General features: G+C 36.6%; 1 protein-coding gene across 3 annotated transcripts in view; it reads left to right on the top strand.

Annotated features, from left to right (window-relative positions):
* UTRN (utrophin) overlaps window positions 1–21,862 on the top strand; it is a 561,071-nt gene that overhangs the window by 339,092 nt on the left and 200,117 nt on the right. The window lies entirely within an intron of this gene.

Here is a 21,862-nt window from a genome sequence, read left to right as displayed (position 1 = left end):
ATCTAGTCTTAAGAAATCAATGACCTGTAAGAGTTTAAATAATTAAAAATTGAATGTTATTTTAACACTTCATAAAATTATAGGCTGATGTGCAGGTATGATTGACATATGACATTAATAAGGTATTGTTAACTTTAGTCACTGTGCTGTACCGTAGATCCTGGAATTTATTCCTCTTGTAACTGAAAGCTTATACCCTCTGACCAACATCTCCCCATACCCGTACTCCTTAGCCCCTGGCAACCAACACTGTACTTTCTAAGAGCTCAGTATTTTTAGATTCCACAGATAAGTGAGATCATACTGTATTACAAGTGACTTCTTATTATTCCACTAAAGATAGGTTCTTTGTAAGGACCCGTCCTTCTTCCATCATCTCTCTCCTTAGTATAAGGGATAGGACATTTTGTAATTGTTGCTTGATTCTAAATATTGCAGTTTGGTAGGATGTTTGAAGGCTTTAAAAAATGAAAACTGGGGAATTCCCTGGAGATCCAGTGGTTAGGACTCCGTGCTTTCACTGCTGAGGGCCCAGGTTCAGTCGCTGGTCAGGAAACTAAGATCCCACAAGCCGTGCAGTGCAGCAAAAAAAAAAAGTCTGCCAATATTTGATCTGAGCCTAGTCTCTTGTAGTGTTTATGGAAGGATACACTCATCATTGTCTATCCTTGGCTCCCCTACAGCTCTGTTGCTATTGAGTAAAATTCTACTGCCCTGAAAAAGTTTTTCCAGGTTCCCAGTGAACACAAGATCTCTCTTTGGCACTAGCTTGATATTACCTCTTGGGTCTTAGACTTGATTGTATTGCCTTTGTACCACCTCACAGGACCTACTCAATTCATCACTTATTTCTGACAGTTATATTCAAAACAGCAAGGTACAAAATTTGTAACAAAAATAGATTTTTCTATGTGTCAAAATTCTGTATCGCATCTGTCAAAGGTTTGCTATATAATGAAAATCACAGCCTTGATATCCAGCATTGACACATAACAGATGTTCAAAAGCATTTGATGAAATGAATTAGGATAGAATATCAGTTGCTAGGCAGGGCATTAATAATAGAACTTCCCCTGCAATTTCATTGTTAAACTTCAGTTCCAGATCTGTTCCCACTCTTCTTTCATTATGACTGAGTAACTTTTGCCTTAGCATAACTTCGGCAAGAGATGACCTGTCAATTACTTGTAGAAAGTTACTTAGAAATGAATATTCTATTTATTGTGTCACGTCTACTTTAAAAGGCTACAGGCCCATGTTTCTTGCAACTAATCTCCGAATTCTTTAACTTTAGTGTGTGCACCATTTTTTTAACCTTCATCTTTTATATCTAACAACTGAACTTAATACTAGGTATGAAGTAATAAATTTTTATTTTCAGATTTCATTAGTATAAATGGAGGTAAAGTAAGTTTTCTGATATCTAGGATATTTAGAAATTAATCAGAAGAAATTATTTTGAGGATTTCAGACAGCTTTCAGTTCTCCTTTTGGATCTCCCTTTTCTTCGTAAATGTTTACCTTTGTGAGTTGCTAAAAAGAATAATTTTCAAGTTGTATACCTGTTTTAATAGTATTTAAGTTCACACTGCAGTGACTCTTTCTTGGAAAGTTAACATGGAATATATTCTGTGACTTTTCTCCATGTCTTAACATTTTATTTTGAGGGTATTTGTTTATTAGAACCTAGTGGAAATAAATTCTGATTGTACCCCATCAACCTGAAATGTGACAATGGTCAGAGATCATAGATGAACTTCATTTTATTCAGTACTATTTATAAAACAGTGTTTAACATTGGGGAATAAAATAAGTGATCTCTTTGTTATTTTGGTATGGTGACATCATCCTACACAAAACACAATTTCAAATCATATGCAGTTTATACATGCACAGATGTAGTTGCTAATACAAACCAAAAGAGAGAGAGAGCGCGCGCGCAAGAGCTAGATGGTGGCTAGGGCATGTGATAATTAGCATTTGCAGTAACAACATCTGTTGCTGGCAATATTGGCAGCATTGGAGGAGAAAGCAATCATTTAAAATTACCTAATGCTCAGTTTAAGTGCCATGCAATGTAGTGACATTTTCAATATTTTTACTAGTTTTCTATTTTCTCATTTCAGTAAATATGTGTTTTTGAGTTTGTATGAATACCTTGTATTATATTTAAAGTAGTCTTCAGACCTTCTCTCCAAATTGATCTGGTGCTAAAGCTTGTATATCCAGTGAGTCAAACTAGCATCGATCCAAGTTGTCATAAGCATACGTTATCCAGCATCCTTGAATTGGACCTTTGTGTGTTTGATCCTACTCGATTTAGATGCCCTCCCAGTTAGAAATCCCCGCCACAAACCTGCAACACACAGTTTCCCCCAAATCTTATTCTCTTACCTTGATACTTCATCCTTCAGTTCCTATTTGAGGTTTAAGTGTCAATATAAAGTTTAAAAATTTAGTGGAGCTTATTAAGTCAATCAGATTAATTTGACAGTTATCCCATTGACTCCCGACCTGTGAATTTTGACTGGTAGAGGGATGTGTTGCCCACCAAGCCTCAGGTGAGCCCCTTAAGGAGGCAGAAAGTGAGGGGCTTCTGCTGCACCACGTGGTGTCCTTGATCTCCTTGTACGGTGTTTGCTGAATACTTGTTTGCTGGTTTGGGAGTATGGCAAAGTGAAAAAAGAAAAGTAATCTATGCTCTCTTTAAAGGTGAAACTCATCAGTGAATCAACATTTGAATCATATACTAAGATACAAAACAAATTTGGAGTCTACGTAATTGCTTATGAGCATTAATAAGCAGAAGAAGACCCAGAAGTTATGTTTCTGGAAATATTTTGATGTACTGAAGTGTTTCCCATGTATTGATATATCTTGTTAGGCCTGTGTTTAACAAACTGGCTATCTGTTAAACCCTGTTCTGGAAGATATTAAAATGTCTACCGTGAACGTGCTTTCTGTGGTCCAATTAGTTTGGAAAATTCTGCAAATTATGTCTTCCTTTGGTGCCACGCAATGCACATTATATATTCAAGGCAATGAAAAGTCCTGTAGTAAAGAACATATTTTATTTTGTTCATCTCAGTGTTTTTCAAACATTTTTTCCCCCCTTGAGCCAGTTCTTATCATGGAAACCAGTTTAGGAAATACTGTTTCAGTCATTCCAAAGTTTCACTGCCATTCATGTTTGTTGAAGGTTGCAGAAAGGGCTTCTAGGTAAAGGCTGGTTGTCTGACTTATAACAGGCTTTTTGGCTGTTTGTGATTCTGATAACATTTTCATGGCTGGATTGGCTCCTGGATTTTATCCATACACTTAGAGATGGATACTCAGTATCAAAATTCACAAGAAGCAGCTGTATAAACCACAATGAATTTATTCATTTATATTGGAAGATGTCTTTTCCAAGGACTGGTGCACCCATGAACCTATATAAATGTAACGTAGAAGGTCAGAGCCTGGAAGAATTATTGGTAAGATTTAGATGAGGATAAAGGCTGATGAAATATCTTTCCCTGTAGGATGACCTTGTCTGGTCTTGCTTTGGACTTTCCCAGTTTTAGCACTGAAGTCCGTTTGACCGATATACCTGTCAGTCCCTGACAAACAAGGATGATTTGTAGCACAAAACACATTTGCAGTGGCTTCTTGTTTTCCCCACAGTTCATTTTTCTCTTCTCTCACAAGTTGTGATGGTTAATTTTATGTGGCAACTTGGCTAGGCCATAGTACCCAGATATTTGGTCAAACATTATTCTATATGTTTCTATGAAGTATTCTTTTTAAAATGAGAGTACCATTTAACAGTAGACTTTTAGTAAAGCAGATTACCTTCCATAATGTGGGTGGGCCTCATTTAATCAGTCGAAGGCCAGCAGACTGCCTTCAGACTTGAACAGCAACACTTCCCTGGGTTCCAGCCTGATGGCTTACCCTGTGGATTTATTTATTTATTTATTTATTTATTTAATTTTGCAGTACGCGGGTCTCTCACTGTTGCGGCCTCCCCCATTGCGGAGCACAGGCTCCAGACGCGCAAGCCCAGCGGCCATGGCTCACGGGTCCAGCCGCTCCGCGGCATGTGGGATCCTCCCAGACCTGGGCACGACCCCGCGTCCCCCGCATTGGCAGGCGGACTCCCAACCACTGCGCCACCAGGGAAGCCCTACCCTGTGGATTTTTGACTTGCTAAGCCTCTCAATCATCTCTCTCTCTCAATGTGTGTATATATATATATATATTTCTATTTTTTCTGGAGAACCTTGTTAAGGATTTGTTACATTACCAGATTTTGTTCTTCTGCTCTGTGGTTTTCTATGTTGTCCACCATTTTTTTCCTGAGACATTTTGTTTTCTTAGACATATTAGTAAACTTGATTAAGCTACCCTCACTTCCACCAGACCCAAGGACAGGAACTCACTTTCTTCTTATTACGGTACCAATTTAATTAATTTTACTTTGAGAGCAGTTTTCCTGGGAACAATCTCTTTTGTCACAAATGTGTACCAGTTTTTTAATACTGAAAGTCCACGACAGTGAAAGTAACCAGATTTTGCCTACAGAGAAGGATTTGTGATGTTTAATTGTTATCCATCATGATACTCAATAATGTTGTTATAGACTCTAGCTTTAGGAGACATCCTACAAGGTCAGGGTCTCACAAAGAAGGAAGACAGTAACTTTTAAAGTTTTATTTTGTTTTTTTTAAAACAATGTTCAGGGAGAATGATTCTGCAGCTCTGTTTGACATCCTGTCCTGGTGTTTAATCAGTTTTACTCTCAAATATTTTCTTTGTCAGAATCCAAGCCATCTTGTAATTGAACTCATTATTTTTTTTGCTTAAGGATCTCTTTTTCTTTTGTAACTAATAAGCCCAAATATCCAAGCTATTTCAGTTCCGAAGGACATGAAGCTGAAAAGGGCAATTACATTGCATGCGGAAGACAACAGTCAAAGATAGCAGAGGTCTGCTGGAATTCCACATCGTATTCAATCCCAATGAGATTCAGGTCAGCAAAGATTTGAGTAAATTCCTGCACTCTTTAAAAAAAAAAGTGGAGTGCAGAATTATGGGATAGTAGAAACTCATTCATTGTTGGTCATTTCATCTGAAATTGAAATGACCATAGAACATACTGTAACACAGAAGTTTTGAGAAGATATTTAACTTTTTCTATTTTGGCTTTATTGAGGGGAAATGAAGACAATGCTGCCTTTTCAGTGGAGCCTCATCCTTTTCTCTTCCCTCCCCACATCCAAGGAGAGGAATATTACTGTGTTTCTAAAGGTCAAAATTTGGGTTTCCTCGCCCTCTAGGAAAGACAGGTCGGTAGACAGACAGACATATACACATTTTGTGAGGGAGAGAAGAATTTGAGAATGGTGTTGCTAGGGTGGCCCTTGACATGACTCTCTTTTGTGTTTCATAACAACACTGCAGGGCAATTAGGCTGGATTATTTGTAGGAAAAGAAAATAAAAATGGTTTTGAAAAGTTAATACTAGTAAACAGCCCTAATCTATTAAGGTGTCTCTGGGTTGATCCGCATGAGGGTGGCAGATGCATTTTTTCTTTCAATTATTTATTCATCCATTCCCAGACTCATTCACAAACCATCGATCAGGTACCTGCTATGGGCAGGCAACGTTTTGTGGCTGGGGATACGGCAATGGACAATTCAACCTGCCCTTCTGGTCCTCACATTCTAGTGGGGGAGTTAGGGCTGTGATGGGCAGGGGAGCTCCATTCATGAGTCCTGGGAGGACAGATCTTTCATTCTTGCATTGTTCACCATTAGTTCATTCTGGTTAACCTCAGCTATGTTTGCAAAAAGAGCAACAACTGCTTTGGGAACTATCTTTGCCCTCCATATGGGCTACAGCCACCTCAGTTTCCCACGTATTATGAATACTGAATAAAGGATGTAGGTTTGAAGAGAATTTTCATCAAAGTATCATTGGAACTTTACAAAAAAAATTCATAAGATGAGAGCTCCTTTAAAGTTGTGAGGGCAGTCTTGAATGTTTAGAAATGACATTTTCGTAGTCAAAATAGTACCAAGATTGACTTCCTTCTGCTTTATATACTATCCTTTTCCCTAGTGGGCAGTAAATGGATTGAAAGGTCTCTATGGAAAGCATAGAGAGTAAATTTAAGCTAAAAAAAAAATAACAGAGTAACACCACCATTAGTGACACTTTTGAAAGGTTTAAAGAATAAATGAGGATAACATAATATTTTCCACAATTAAGTCCATAGCTATGTTTTTTCACCTAAATGTTGTATATGTTGATATGATAGTGCGTTTGAGTTTGTGGGTTACTTATGAGCTTTGGGGTCCTTGATGGAGCATAAGAGGCAGAAAACTGAGAAAGGAACTTTAAAAAAATTGTGCTAAGATTTAATTATATTTTGTAAAATATAAAATATATATACATACAGACATATTAAAATGTATGTATATACATACATATATATTTTTTAAAAATACTGTTTTCTTTATTCTGACCACTGCTATTAAAAGCATCTGTCAGACTGTTACTAGCTTCTCCTGCCTTTCCCTCACCTCGTTACTGTAGGAAGGAATGGATGGATTCTCTTATTAGGAACCATAGCCTTTTTCTTTTTTTCCGAATTTTCAATAACTTCTTAGCACTAGAAGTGCTCTCGGCAATCTGGTTTTTCCATCATTAATTTTTAAATGGAATAGAATATATGTAATAGATTATGCAGTACAATGATGGTGTTTAATACTTTCTGCCTGCTTCCAAAACATGCTGTTTTCAAATGTGTCGAGTGAGATTCTTGGTGGTAAACAAGAACATAAGTTCAAATGTTACCTTAAAACAAAAACAGTAAAGCACGGAGGAAAGATTCAGCAGATTCTAGGAAGAGCAGCTGAAGGAGAAAAATGAGTGAAAAAATACAAATTACGTAAGAAACCTTATATTATTTTCTCAGATATATAATATGAATTCTGTGTCAGTTGCATATTCTGCAAGCAGAATGAACAAATGACTGAGTAAAAAGAGCCTGGTTGTCAGCTTCCTTTGACCTGTGGTGCTTCCGTTACCAGCAGCAGGTTAGTTAGTTAGTTACATTTAACTTGTAAAAGAAGTGGTTGAATGTTGTGCACAGTGGTGTGAAATGCGAGGAAGGATAAATTCCTTTCATACTTTGAGCTATGGATACTGTATAAGGTTAGAAATATAACCTTTTGCTAAATTGTTTCCTTCCCAGTGAAGAATTTACATGATAATTACAAGAGTTTAGAAGCAATTCTGATATTAAACAAAAATAACTTCTATCTTTCAATGTATGAGTCTCTAAGAAACCCTAAGTATTCCAAAGGCGTTCCAAATTAGAGCACTTCATTTCCTTTATCAGAAGCTTCACCTTGGGTAGTATACATAGGAGGCGCCTCTTTCCTGGTGTTCATTTACAGGGTGTTAAAATATTGATAGAGAATTGAAGATCAGAAAAAATGTACTAAATTGTTTAAACTATTGTTACAAATCGATCATAGTGTTTTAGTGTATGAAAAACTTATGATTGTTCAGAAATACTTTTATTGACACAATGTCCCAAACTGGTATATCTATAGTTTCAGGGAAGAATCAGTGTGTATATCATATAAAATTGCACCCTTCTCAGTGGCTCACTTCCAAAAGTCCTTTCCTTTATTATTTGTCGTTATTCAGTTTCTGAAATGTATGGACCTAATCTTTTAATTCTGAGCCTTCGTAAGTATTATTCTTTCTGACTATGTAGAGTATTCTCTTTAGGAGTCTCCGATCAAATTCCTTCTGGTGTTGAATCAGATATTACTTCTGGAAAGCCCATCCGATTGCTTCCCCCTTCAGACACCTGGCCTAGGAGTTTCTCTGTACTCATGTGGTACCCTTTCCCACCTTGTTATCTTCATCCTGATTAGTTTCTGAATTTTTTAGCTCAGAATAAAACCCTGTAAATAATGCTTAATTGCTCATTATTCACCTATCTCATGCTCCATCCCTCTCTGGTCCACATCAGGGAGCACATTTGTCTGTCTCCAAAGCATATTCTCAATCAGACCATTTCTCTCCATCTTCGCAGTTAATCAGTCAAAGCCACGCCATTTTAACTGGACAAATGTAGTGGCCATCTAAGTGTTCTTTCTGCTTCTGTCATACTCTCCTGCAGTGACATAAGCAGCCCCAGTGATCTTTTAGCAATATAAATCAAGTCAGGTCAGGTCTCTGCTTAAAACACTAAAGGCTTCCCATCACACTTAGAGTAAAATTCAAACCCTTTAACCTGCCCTACGAGGTCCTGCATGATCAGGCTTCTATTTGCCTTTCTGGCCTTATTATTTTTTTAAAAAAAATCACTCCTGTCCCCTTGGCCAACCCAATACATTTGAGCCACACTGACCTCTTTTCTTGCACACCAAACTCATTCCTACCACAAGACCTTTGCACCACTGTTCCCCTACCCTGAAACAGTTTTCATGGATCTCCATGTGGTAACTCCTCATTAGTAGCAGCATTTGGCCCTAAGGATATACACCATTTAATCCTGTGTTTCATTCAATTATTCTGAACTAGATAAATAGTGGACCATACAGCATATCAAGGTGAAATCTTGAACCATTTAAGAAATTACCGACTCTGAACTATCACTTAAATAATTCTCACAGTTAACTATAATTAGCCTTATTACTTAAGAACTACTTAATAAAGCGAGGCTTGTGGTTGGAATTTGAAGAGAATTTATTAGTTATCTTCAAATAATAAAAAGGACTCACACAGATGAGAGGAAATAGCTGTTAGCAAATCTCTTTGGATTAAGCCACAAGCCATAATAATTTGCAGGAGCAAGCCTTGTGATACTGATCACAATTGTGAATCAGTTATATTTGTTTTTATTCAGTCATGGATCAGTGGTTGCTTTGGAACTTTGCATTTTCTCTAACAGATTTTTCTTTGATAGCCTTTTTATTTTTGGATTTGAAAAATTGAGGTGAATTTCACAAATCATAAAATTGACCAAAGTGAACATCTTTGATAGACTTTAAACACTGCTTTTCATCTATATTACTACAGTTACTTAGTATTTTCTAAAAAGACCTAGAATGTTTTTCCAGTGTTTGAAAAGAATTCTTTCGTCTCCCCAAGTCATATACCCACTGGTTCATTGGATGTTCTCTCTGAAATCTGTGCCAGTTCTGCTCTTGTGAATTGCGAGCCTTCATTTCTTGTGCCAGGTTGTGCTCCAGGCACAGGTGGGCTGTAACACAGCCAACCTGCCATGACACTCTACCACGTGGTGAAGAAATCTGTCAGGAGTATGAGAGGACTGTTTGTGACTTTTATTGACTATTCCTTTGCCTTTGACTCTGTGAGCAGAAATCCACTATTGAATAAGCACCATGATTCAGTTCAGACCCTGCATTATTGATTTTCAAGCAAAACTAGTGTCATAATATTGTTATGCCGTTGGTTACATTCAGGGTCAATAGCAATGATCTCTTGAGAAATCAGAGGGCAGTTTTCATTGATACTAGGAGCGTGTTCTTGTCTTCCGTCTGTCCACACATTTTAAGTTCTTAATGATTTAATACCAGTTTTGGATGAGTTAGATTCACTACATCCTTACTCTGGTGAATAGAAAGAGAAGCATTCTCTAGAATGCAGATAACGTGTTTAGTAACAGGAACTAAGAATATTTTAAATCACCTACTGATTCAGCTATCTAATCCTTTCCATCAGGTCATTATTCTAAAACCATCATTGTGTTCTCATTTGATATTCCCTGAATTTAAAATAGTATGATTGGAAGTCTGAAAAAGCAAGTTGCATCAATTTGGTACCCAGGCTTGTATTTGGCAACTAATTCCTTCTAACAGCATCAGGAGAGCACATGTTTTAAAGCTAGACCTGCTGAAGTTACGTTTATGAAGGCTAAGGCTGTGAGTGTTGAGTTATATTTGCTTTGAACATACTCCAGTTTAAAGTCACTGTGACCATTCTCTGGGGATGAACTGTAGGAGTTTGATTGCCCTTGGGTTTGCATTAGTGTGATCTTAGCCCCCTGCATTTCTTCAGGTCATCTTAGGAGAGTTGAGTTGGACTTCTCTTTAGAAATGTGTTCTTTTTATTTGTCTCCTTATAAATGTCCATCAGCCCTGCTCTACATGGCCAGATTGTTGAAGCATAATCACTTTGCATTTAATAAGCTACATAGATAGAGTTACTGTTCTACTGGGAAGTATACCTGCAGGGAGCATAATCTCAAATTTATTGCCACCCACCCACTCAGTATCATTCAGCACTTGCCTGAGAATTTAGGAAGGATTACCTGAAATATGCTGTCTAGTCATTCCTCCAGATCATCAAAATCTATCCCCAGATTTAGCAGACCTTTGGGAAGTCCCTTACTTTGTATTGTGTTGGTTCTCTAAAAGCTTGCTTTGATTAAGTTGCACCTTGGTGTTTAAAAAAGAGAATACATGTGAGTGTTAATGCACTTACATTGTAATTCAGAAGATGGATTTTTTTGCAAACTAAATTAAAAGGTATAGTGACCATTCAGAGAAGTCATCTGTCACTATTTGAAAGTTATAATTAGGATAATAATTTTAATGTCACTGTCATATGTTGGAAAAGAAGTGTTGGGGCATAAATTTGAGCTCCTCCCCCCTCCTCTATAATGTCACACTACTTCAAAATTTGAAAATATATTTGGTTGAATATTTTTTCAATTTTTAAATTATACTTATTTTTTAATTCTTGATACTGCTGGGCACATTGTCTTCTTGAATATGATGTTCCTTAATAAATATTTCTTCAATTTATATGAATACTCTGCCACAGCCAATCTTCTATTTGAAATTTGAATTTATACCTCAGTATAAATTGGGTAAGTACAAAATAGGAAGTTGATAACTTCATTTTAGTTACAGACTAAAAAATGTTAGAGTTGATTTTCAAAATGTATTTGCTTCAAATAATTTTAGTACTCAGTAGTTAACCATGAAATTTTAAAAAATGAAGTCCATTCCAATTTTATTTATCTGTCCAGCTATTCATTCATTTGTTTGACAAATATTTATTTGTGCTTACTATGTACCTGGCACTATGAAAACATTTGCTCACTTCTTTTTCTTTGTCATCATTAATTTTTGGAGATTAAGATACTTTATGGTTACATGCTTTATTAGTTAGAGCTATGCATGATGCTGTGTCACCAAACACAATAATAACAGCCAAAAAAAGTCAGGATGCACCAAATATGTTTTATTTATACTCAAAGATGTAATATGACATATTTGGATGTAATGTTTAATAAGTTTCATGTTCCATCAGAATTTGTATTTTTTCAAGAAGAACTATTTGTAAGAGGAGAATTAAATTGACCACGTGCAATTCTTGATGAAATTAAACTATTTAGTCTTTCAAAACGGAACCATTTCATTGTGACACCTAGCAAATAGCCCATTATATTAGATATAATTGCTTTGTGGTCATAGTAAGTTTAAAATCATAAATGACCCCTCAAAGTTTTAGTAGCATATTCTGAATTTGCTATCTATGTGACTAAATGAGCACAGCAAATTCATATCAAATTGGTCAATACGTGTTTTATTATTGTGCCCGTAGACTAGTTGGCTTTTAAGTTATTATTAATTTTTTCAATCAGTAAGTAGAAGTATGACCACAATTTCATATTCATTAGTCAAGCACAACTGCTTTTTAAGCCGTTAGGGATATTTGGCACTTAAGCAGTGCTTTCCAATTTAAATGATGCTGTTATCATTTGAGAACTCTACCTATCAATTTGGCCAGTCTAGGAATGCAACCCATTATGGGATGAAGTAGAATAATTAGCTAATGAAGCAGAATACAGCTTTACAACCTCTTAAACCCGAATATGAAAGAAGTCTAGTTTACTCTTAAAACCTTTTGGTGTCTGCATGGAAGAAGGTGTTAATGTGCCTTGTGAAATTTTTCAAGAAGTACACGATGGTGAATACATTTGTTGTTCTACATGATTTATTTCTGGAGAGTTCCTTTAATCTGTGTGAAGTTGCCCTGGAATTTGGTTGAGTTTGTCAGTGTACCAAAAACGTAAAGTATCCTACCTCTATGACTTGTAGCACATAATCAGGAGAAGACAAAGTTAGACTGACTCCATAGGAAAGAAGAGAATTTAAGTGACCTCTTAATATCTCTCCCAATTCTGAGCGTGTGATTTTTGTGAATTAATGTTTATATTACAATTGAGTTAGTAATAAGCGTTTTAAAACCATGTGGGTGATTAAAGCCTAGACGACCCAGAAAGGGCAGTTTGTGCCTTAAAACAAACAAACAAACAAAAAAGGTCTTCAACCCTGGAATATCTCACCATATGTGTTGTTTAAGTGTGGACTTCTCTTGAGCCAGCACCCCAAGCCAGATATTCTGTATGCACATAAGAATGCGTCTTGTCTGTCTGTCTCCCTTTCTTTCTCCTTTTTGCTGAGAAGGCAAAAGGAATGTAATATATTGTATTCCTTTTGTATCATTAGTTTACTTTGCTTACCGTCTGCTTCTCTTGAGCCTGGCTTATTTGGGGTTAGCTTGTGAATTTAATGAGATCATAACACATTGTGATGGCCATGACTGCAGAATGGAAAATGTCACTACTACGTACGTGCCAGTTCATTTAAATCATTTTAAAGTACCCACCTGTGCTGCTAAACTCTCCATTTGAATTTTATTGGCTAATATGTTTTTGGTCCAGTTTTGGTTCCTTTAACTCTTATATGTAGGTAAATTAATCTGGGTGTCTGTGCTGTTGCCCTTTTAACTTCTGTTCTTGTTCTAATAAAGGTACTATCTGCTTAATTGGTAAACATATAGCCCTTTCTTATTTTAAAAATCGACTTGAAAAAGCATAGTTTGTAAAGGGCAAGAAGAACCATGACACTTTGAAATGTAATATTTGGGAGATATTCAGTTTCTGCTGTTGATCTGCTGAATTGTAATGAATGAGAAATTGCATCCAAAACAATATTTCCCTATTTTTTTTCACTACTTTTTTTCATCCGTTGTGCATCCTTGTTTCTGTATTTCATGAAAATCTGCCTTCTCTAGTAGAGGCTTGGTGAGCTGGGGACAAACAGCTCTGGGGATTTCCCTGTCTGTCTCACACAGACTGTACTCTTCTTTTAATCCTACTGCCCTGTTGGTGACATTACCATGAAAATGAAGAGGGAATAAGGGATTCACAGAGAGTGAAATGGCAGTTTTGCGGTCTGAAACAATGAGACGAAAGAAGGAAGAGGAGAGGAGTGGAAAAGGATTCTAACTAGAGGCAGGAGGTGAGTCTGAGGTCTGGGATCGCCCTGCCTTTTGTACAGAGTATATTAAATGAGACCGGCCTGACGAGACGCTTGTATAGTTAGGGCTGCCCTGGTGCATTATAATTAGGGTTGATGTTTCAGTACATGGGTTAGAGCATGGCTCTAAGGTCATCCTGAAGTCATACTGTGTGGCTTTGAGCAAATTAGTTAACCTCTCTGGGCCTCAGTATCTTCCTCTGTAAAATGGGGATAGTATTAGTAGTACTTTCCTCTTAGGGTTGTTGAGAGGATTAAATGAGCTATTATAGACAAAGTACATAGAAAATGCTTATTTAATTGTAATAGTCTTATTTAACAATTATTAGTAGTAGGAGTGGGAATAGCAATCTGAGTTCCATTTTAGAGAGAAATAGTTTTTTTATTGCAAATATGGATACACCATACTGTACATCAAATTTTTCATGGGTCTTCAAAGGAATCATGCATTTTTCTGATTTTGTGCCTCTCCTTTTGTCTGCAGTGCCTTCTTTCTAGAAATATTTACTGATCATTCAGGGCTCATCTCAGATGCCATCTTCTCAGGGAATTCTCTCTGAATGCCTTCAGGGAGAATTAGTTTGTCTCCTCCCAGGGGCTCCCATGGTGCCTATAAATTTAATATCTTTAATATGGCACTTATTATAATGAGGCTATCTTCGTACATTTGTGTATTCCCTTCTTACTGGAAAATGCAGAGTCTTATAATTTTAATAATTTTAATAATCAACATGTACAGTCTGTGTATATGAAACAGGTGGATGTCACTGCTACTTGATTAGGAAAAGTATAAGATTCCTCTAGTGTTCACAGGTAACACTTCATACCTGTGTGAAGGTCTCTTCATACCTGAGACACTGCCATGCCTTTTACCCTGCATATGAGATCCCATTTTGAGAATGTAATAAACATCTGCTTCATTTCCCAGGAAATGCTCAAGGGAACTGGTAAGCTGATCTGGATGGTTATGGAAAAGAAATGTTCATTTTGTTCCTTCCTCCTCCTTTTCTCCTTTTCCATCTTCTTTTCTTTATCCCCCTTTTTCCTCTCCTTCTTTACGCCTACTTCTTTTTATGGGTACAGTTAATTTATTTAAAGCTCCTGTTTATTTTTGCTCATCCATTTAGAGATTTACTTAGTCTTGGTATGAATAGATTTTCATCATATTTATGAAGTATTTTATCACATTTTCATGAAATTTTAATTAATAACCAGTTGAATATTTTCTGTGTATAAACTGTTTATATAAACACAATATCCACCCCCAATCTGTTAATTATTTTATCTTACAACAGGTGGTGTTCTATAATTAAGAAAAAAACTAGTACAATTATGACACCAAATTTAAGAACAATAGCCATATACAAATTTGTGGGACCAGCTGATAAGAGATATATACTGGTTTATTATTCTTAAATGGATTAATAATATGTGTTCTGTTCTGATATCTTTACAGTTATTTTAGAAATCATCTGTATTATAATGCTGTATCATCTAATCCAAGGGGAAATAAAGCATGAACATTTATAGGATTTTATTTATAAATGCATCTTTTAAATATGTTTCCTCACAAAGAGGAAATTTCACTCTAGAAAACAGGAAAGGATTGTAGAAACTCCCATCTGCTTTGGAAAGTGACTTTTCTTCTCCTATTGGGTGAATGATTGTTGCAAATGATATCTATTTCATTCTGAATCACTTCTGTTTAAAAATTAGAGAAGACTAATTAATATAAGGGTGAGATTATTAGCAACTTCGTAAATACTAGTATAAAGACAGTACTGGTGAGTTATGTTTGGAACACAAAGTAAGAGTTGTCCCTTGGTATCCATGGGGGATTGGTTTCAAATCTGCCCTCCCCCGCCCCCCCCCCAGGATACCAAAATCTGAAGATGCTCAAGTCCCATATAAAATGGCTTAGTATTTGCATATAGTAACCCATGCACATCCTACGGTATACTTTAAATCATCTCTAGATTAATTATAATACCTAATACAATTAAATACTATGTAAATCATTGTAAATACAGTGTAAATGCTATGTAAATAATTGTTGGGTGTGTGGCAAATTCAAGTTTTGCTTTTTGGAACTTTATGGAATTTTCTTTTTCTTGAATACTTTTGATCTGAGGTTGGTTGAATCAGTGGATATGGAACCTGTGGCTGCAGAGGGCTGACTGTATGAGAGGCATTATAAAGAAATGCCATGACAGTGCTCCCAATTGACCAGGCTTTTTTTCCCCAGAAAATTATAGATAAGAATCTCTCATATAAACTTACTTTCTTACTGGTCATATTTTATCACTCAAAGGAGTAGCTCTGTTGACTTGACGTCTGAACGCAGTGTGGGTCCTGACTTTGCAGCTTTATTAGCGGCATGAGTTGAGTCACTTAAATTCTCTGACCTTCTGTTTCTTTGTCTGTAAGATGAGAAAGGTTGAAATAATTGACTTAGCAGTACATTTTATCAATCTTAATAGAAACACTAATGACATCAGTAAAGCTTGAGCCTATGAAGTCATTTCAATCATTTAAGGAACTTAGATATAAAATGCACCTTTGAAATTCCTTACAGAGTGTTGTATTTTTATTTCATTCATAAATGGAAATGGATCCCATTTAGGACACTGGGGAAGTTTTCTTTTAATTTCATTATGGCACACAGAATTTAGTGAAGAAAAAGGATAGCCCCCTTTGGGGTAGATTACTAAGTCAGCTGTTTGAAATTCTTGGTGCAAAAGGTCCTAGGGCCCTGCAAGCTATAGAAACAGGAAATATATTTGCTTCAATATTCCCAATTCATTCTTTGCTATGTCAGTGCTTTACAGATTTCAAGGCTTTTTTCTTTTTTAATGAATATTTATGAAATTTGTTCCCTTCGTTCAACAACTGGTTACAGTGCACATCTTAGGGAAATTAACCTACATTGGTAGGGGAAGGCAAGATATAAAGATGAAAGATAGCGATGCCTTTAAAAAAGAACTCTGGAATTTTGGAGGGCAGATAAAACTATATCACTGTAGCAATAAAAGAAAACAAGTAGAATGAAGTTATTATTGAAGAGAGGCACAAAGTGTTACAGTAATTCAGACTTGGGAGACATTATTTCTAGTTGGGAAAACTGGCAAACTGGTCAATGTTTCTCAAGGTGAGAGTGGTGGAAAAGGGGACAAGGGCCCTGGGGGCAGAAGAGGCAGAGTAGCAGTTTGGGAATGGGATTAAGCCAGTATTACCAAGTAGCACTTACTAAAAGGAGAAAGGTAGAATTAGGTCAGATTACAGAGAATTTGGATTTCTTGTAAAAATTTTGAACTTGATGCTTTCTAGATTCAAGGAAGTTATTAAAGGGTTTTGAACAAGGGAGTGCATCAGTGTGTGTTAGAAAGATTAATCTGGCTACAGTGTATAACATAGAGAGGTAATAGATGGAAGGAAAGGGGAGAACCGGGTATGTTGATGTTATTAATACTTTAGCAAAACAATAACAACTGAAGAATAGAAATGTCAGTGAAAATCAACAAGCAATAGTTGATTTGGGCAGTTAGAATTAGTAGGAAGTAGTCACCAGTATCTGGTTATCAGGGGTGTATGAGAGAGGGAGAGGAGAGTTGGAGATGTTTCCCAAGATTTCAGCTGAGAGGACCAGAAGGTGTGGTTGGTAGGACCATTACCAGGAAGAGTGAAGCAAGGCTAAGGTTGATTGAGGCTGGGCAGAGGGGACAATGGGAAGGGATGAAGAGTTAGGTTCTAAATTCATTGAGATTTTGACATACATTTCAGCTCTCCAGCTAGAGATGTCCAGCAGGCTTCTGGCCATACAGTACTAAGTTACCGTAGGAAGTCAGACCTTTAGGAAAGCATTTGAGTAAGTAGCTCTAGGAATTTAGGTTAGAAGTATATGCTTCATGAGACAATGAGTATAGTTATTTGTTTGGCAGTGGAAATAAGCCAAATGCCATCAGTTAGGTTGAGGGAGTAATGGGGCTGAGAGGTTTGTACGCAGTTAGATGATAAACATGGAAGAATTGATGAGATGCTACTGGAAAGGAGCCAGTGGATATAACTCAGCTTGAGCATACAAGCAGACTGAGTTTCAGATGCAGAGCAGACACAGTGAACTTCCATAATACTAGGTCAATGATGAATTAATTAATACCGGATAGATTTCTTACCAAAATTTCTCTTCTGCTTTCATCAAATATTTGATACCCATACAGGCTACCTGGAGTATGAAAAACTATGTTCTTACCCATTTTGAGTTGTGGTTTTATGGTGTTTGCTTTTCATGGAGAAATTTGATAGGATCATTTGTTGCTAAGGTGTTTATTTGTATATTTAATTCCTGTGTATATTTGATACCTGTGACTTATCAACTTCGTTAGTTTTCAGAATTAAAAACTTGAATTTTGTTATGAAAGCATTTTGTCTATTTTTGGCTTGTAAATAATGCCTGACATAAAGTCACTATCATTAGAATTCACTTAGATTTTTCAAAGGAGGTGGTTGAAAAGCTTGAGGATTCAAGAGAAAAAATTGGTGTACTTTGTTCAGTGAAAAGCTACCAAATTTATGAGGAAATGTAAGAATAAAAATGCTTATGAAATGATTTGCTCTGAATATTTTCCCTAGAGCCCTTTAGTCTTCTGTTACTTACTAGAATCAATTCTATGCAACATGGAACAAAACATAAATTATTTCTTTGGATCAGTTGAATATATTTCACCTTCCTTTTATGCATGTATATATGACAAAAATGATTGGGAAACATTGAATGATGCTTAATTATTTTGAAAGTAGAGACAAAATTGGAGATTTATAAAGCTTAGTTCTGAAACTGAAACGGGGAAAAAAATCAATTTCCAGCTAAAAATCTTTCTATTGACCCTGGGTCAAGTAAATAGTTTTCTTTTGAGACAATATTTCAGTAGCTGCTTCACAGATATTAAAGCCTGACAGTGGCCAGCAAATAATTCATTCCCTGCACCCTGATAGTTCTACTTTTGTCTCTGCAAATGCGGATTTGGAAAGATCTTGATTAAAATATATGTAGATAAGCAACAAGAATTTACTGTATAGCACAGGGGATTAGATCCAATATCTTGTAATAACCGACTGTGGAATATAATCTGCAAAAAACCAAAAACAAATTAGTATGCTGTACACCTGAAACTAATACAATGTTGCAAATCAGCTATACCTCAATGAAAAAAAATATGTTAAGTGATGGGTGTTTATTTAGAGAATTAGTGAGACCCCTGATTTACATTTTTAAACCAGTCTTCCTATTATCTCTCGCCTTTTCCATATGTTTTCCATGTTACTACAAAAATTATTTCAGGGCTTCCCTGGTGGCGCAGTGGTTGAGAGTCCGCCTGCCGATGCAGGGGACACGGGTTCGTGCCCCGGTGTGGGAGGATCCCACATGCCGCGGAGCGGCTGGGCCCGTGAGCCATGGCCACTGAGCCTGCGCGTCCGGAGCCTGTTGCTCCGCAACGGGAGAGGCCACAACAGTGAGAGGCCCGCGTACCGCAAAAAAAAAAAAAAAAAAAAAAATTATTTCAATAAATCTGAAAAACTCTTGCTTATGCATCAGTAATAAACAGTCCATAATTCTTAGCATGGCTTTCAGAAACATCTGCAGATTTTCTGTTCACAAAGTACCTCTTTTCCTGTCCTTTTTTTTTTTAATTTAAAAAAACTTTTTATTTTGAGATGATTTTAGACTTACAGACAAGTTGCAAAAATTGCACAGTGAATTTAAAGTACCTTTTTTCTAGAAGATGCTAGATCTTCTACTAGGTTAAGGACCAGGTTTTATAAATACCTGATATGGTTTCCCCTCAAACATGTCATTGGCTCTCATTTTACAATTCTACTCCACCTTCAAGACAAAATCCCAGAGCTATAATTTATGAGAAGCTTCATTTCCATTAGTTCAAAATAATTTCTCTTGGAGAATTGGTCGTTGTGATAGCAGTGGACTTGTACAAGACAGCAACTGTCTGGAAGTGAGCAGATGTTCCCCTGCTCTGTTTCTACCCAGTAGCCCTACCGCCGCTGTGTTTTCTCCAACGTTGAGGTTGTCACCTGTCTGACGTCAAGTTTGTGCCATCATTTTCCTTACACACAGTTCACTTCGTGCATTTATGGTACCTATATTTCAGTTTGCAGCTCTGGTGAATAGCTTATGTCTGAGCAGATCAGGCCTCTTTTGGTTACCATTTTAACCATTTTTAAGTGTACAGCTCACTAGGATTAAGTACATTCACAATGTCGTGCAACCATCACCATTATCCATCTCCAGAACCCTTGCACTGTCTCAAGCTGAATCTCTGTGCCATGAATCAGTAACTCCCCATTCCCTGCACCCTGATAGTTCTACTTTTGTCTCTGTGAATTTGACTCTCTAGGCAACTCCTATAAATGGAATTATACACTGCTTGTCTCTCTGTTTCTGACTTATTTCACTTAGCGTAATGTTTTCAAGGCTCATCAATGTTTTATCATGCATCAAAATTTCATTCCTATTTTTACATAAACACAGTATATGTTAATATTTATTTTGCACATAGCCACCAGAGAAAATAAGCCTATTTTGAACCATTATAGATTTTATATGTATATAAATGTATGAAATTATATATAGATATAATTTTAGTAACAGGTATGCTCTACAATAATTGTCTTGGCAACATATTGACTGATTTTTTTCTTTTTTAAAAGTTGTGGTATAATACATGTAATACCATCTTAATGGTTTTTAAGTATACAGTTCAATGTTAAGTTTCCATTTAAGTTCAGTTACATTTCCATTGTTGTGCAGTCATAATCGCCATCCATCACCAGAACTCTTTTCCTTTTTGCAAAACTGAAACTGTACCTATTAGGCAATAACTTTCAGTCCCTCTTTCCCTCAGACCCTGGCAACCACTGTTCTACTTTGTGTCTCTGATTTTGAATATTCTGGGTTCCTCATAAAATTAGAATCATACTGTATATTTATTTTGATGACTGACTTATTTTGCTTAGCATAATGTCCTCAAGATTCATCCATGCTGTAGCATGTGTCAGAGTTTCCTTCCTCTTTAAGGGTGAATCCTATTCCATTGTATGTTGGATAACACATTTTGCTTATCCATTTTTCTGGTGGTCAACACTTGGGTTGCTTCCAGCATTTGGTTTTATGAATAATGCTGCTGTGAACATGGGTGTACAGTACTTGAGTCCCTATTTTCAATTCTTTTGGGTATATATAAACATGACTTCTAATCAGGCGTTTTATTCATCTCTCATAGTTCTTGTCCCAGTGTATATTTCTGTTTATATCTAAATGCATATACTATTCTTCCATTATTGTATTCCTGGGAGGCGTGTGGTAGCCCCTTTCTTTGAAATGTGTACAGAACTCCAGTGCTTGAAACTTCCATCTGAAACCATTGGTTCCTATCCCACAAGAATTGCACTGAAGCTCTGCTCTTTAGAAGCTCTGCTGAAACCATGCTTCTTTAGAACTTCTAATATTTGTAGCTTTTCTTTGACTTTTTCTCTAGTAGATGTTCCTTAGGTTAAGCTCATTCATTTACTGATTGCTGTCTGAACTGGATTTTCTAGCTTACTCATTATCTAAATTGAGTCATCTAATTAGAGGACATGGAAACATTCGGTTGATTTTATTTTTGTTGGTGTTTTGAGACAGAGGGTTTCTAATTCTATGAATCTAATTTCCCACTTTGAGCACTCTGAGGCCAAGGGTTATAGATTGGATAATTCACAACACTTACCTTCTTGGGATACATCAGCTGTCATTGTAGAGAAGAGCACCCTGCCCTGGGAGACAGGAGGATCTAGGGTAAGACTGGTTTAACTAATCAGGCCACTTAACCTGTACCTGTAATATATCATGAATTTTGGGGCTGTAGAAATAAGGCTCTACAACTGTTAAATTTGGTGAATGATTACCATGTGTATCGAAAATTGGTTACTACATTTGCAGCTCTTTTTTTTTTTTTAATTTTCTTTTATGCTGAGTGTGGGCACTAGGAACACTTACTCCTATATTTGAGATCTTTCCCTTTAACTGTGAGGGCAAATCTTCATTACCTACCCTCAATTTTATTATGATGTATAGGTGAAGTTTTTTTGTTTTTGTTTTGTTTTTTTTGCGGTACGCGGGCCTCTCACTGTTGTGGCCTCTCCCGTTGAGGAGCACAGGCTCTGGACATGCAGGCTCAGCGGCCATGGCTCACGGGCCCAGCCGCTCCGCGGCATGTGGGATCTTGCCGGACCGGGGCATGAACCCACGTCCCCTGCGTCGGCAGGCGGACTCTCAACCACTGCGCCACCAGGGAAGCCCTGTATAGGTGAAGTTTTAACATATTTACTTGTTTGTTGGCTTTTACTAATTTTTCAAAAAGTGCTGCATATATTTAGTTTTTTTAAAAAGTGGAAAGAATGTGTAGTGAACATTTTCCTCCCATTTCTTGTGTGTTCTAGTGTG

The sequence above is a fragment of the Phocoena sinus genome, chromosome 12 (assembly GCF_008692025.1).
Source record: "Phocoena sinus isolate mPhoSin1 chromosome 12, mPhoSin1.pri, whole genome shotgun sequence".
In the NCBI taxonomy this organism is placed as follows: domain Eukaryota; kingdom Metazoa; phylum Chordata; class Mammalia; order Artiodactyla; family Phocoenidae; genus Phocoena; species Phocoena sinus.
This window is presented reverse-complemented; position numbering and strand designations above follow the sequence as displayed.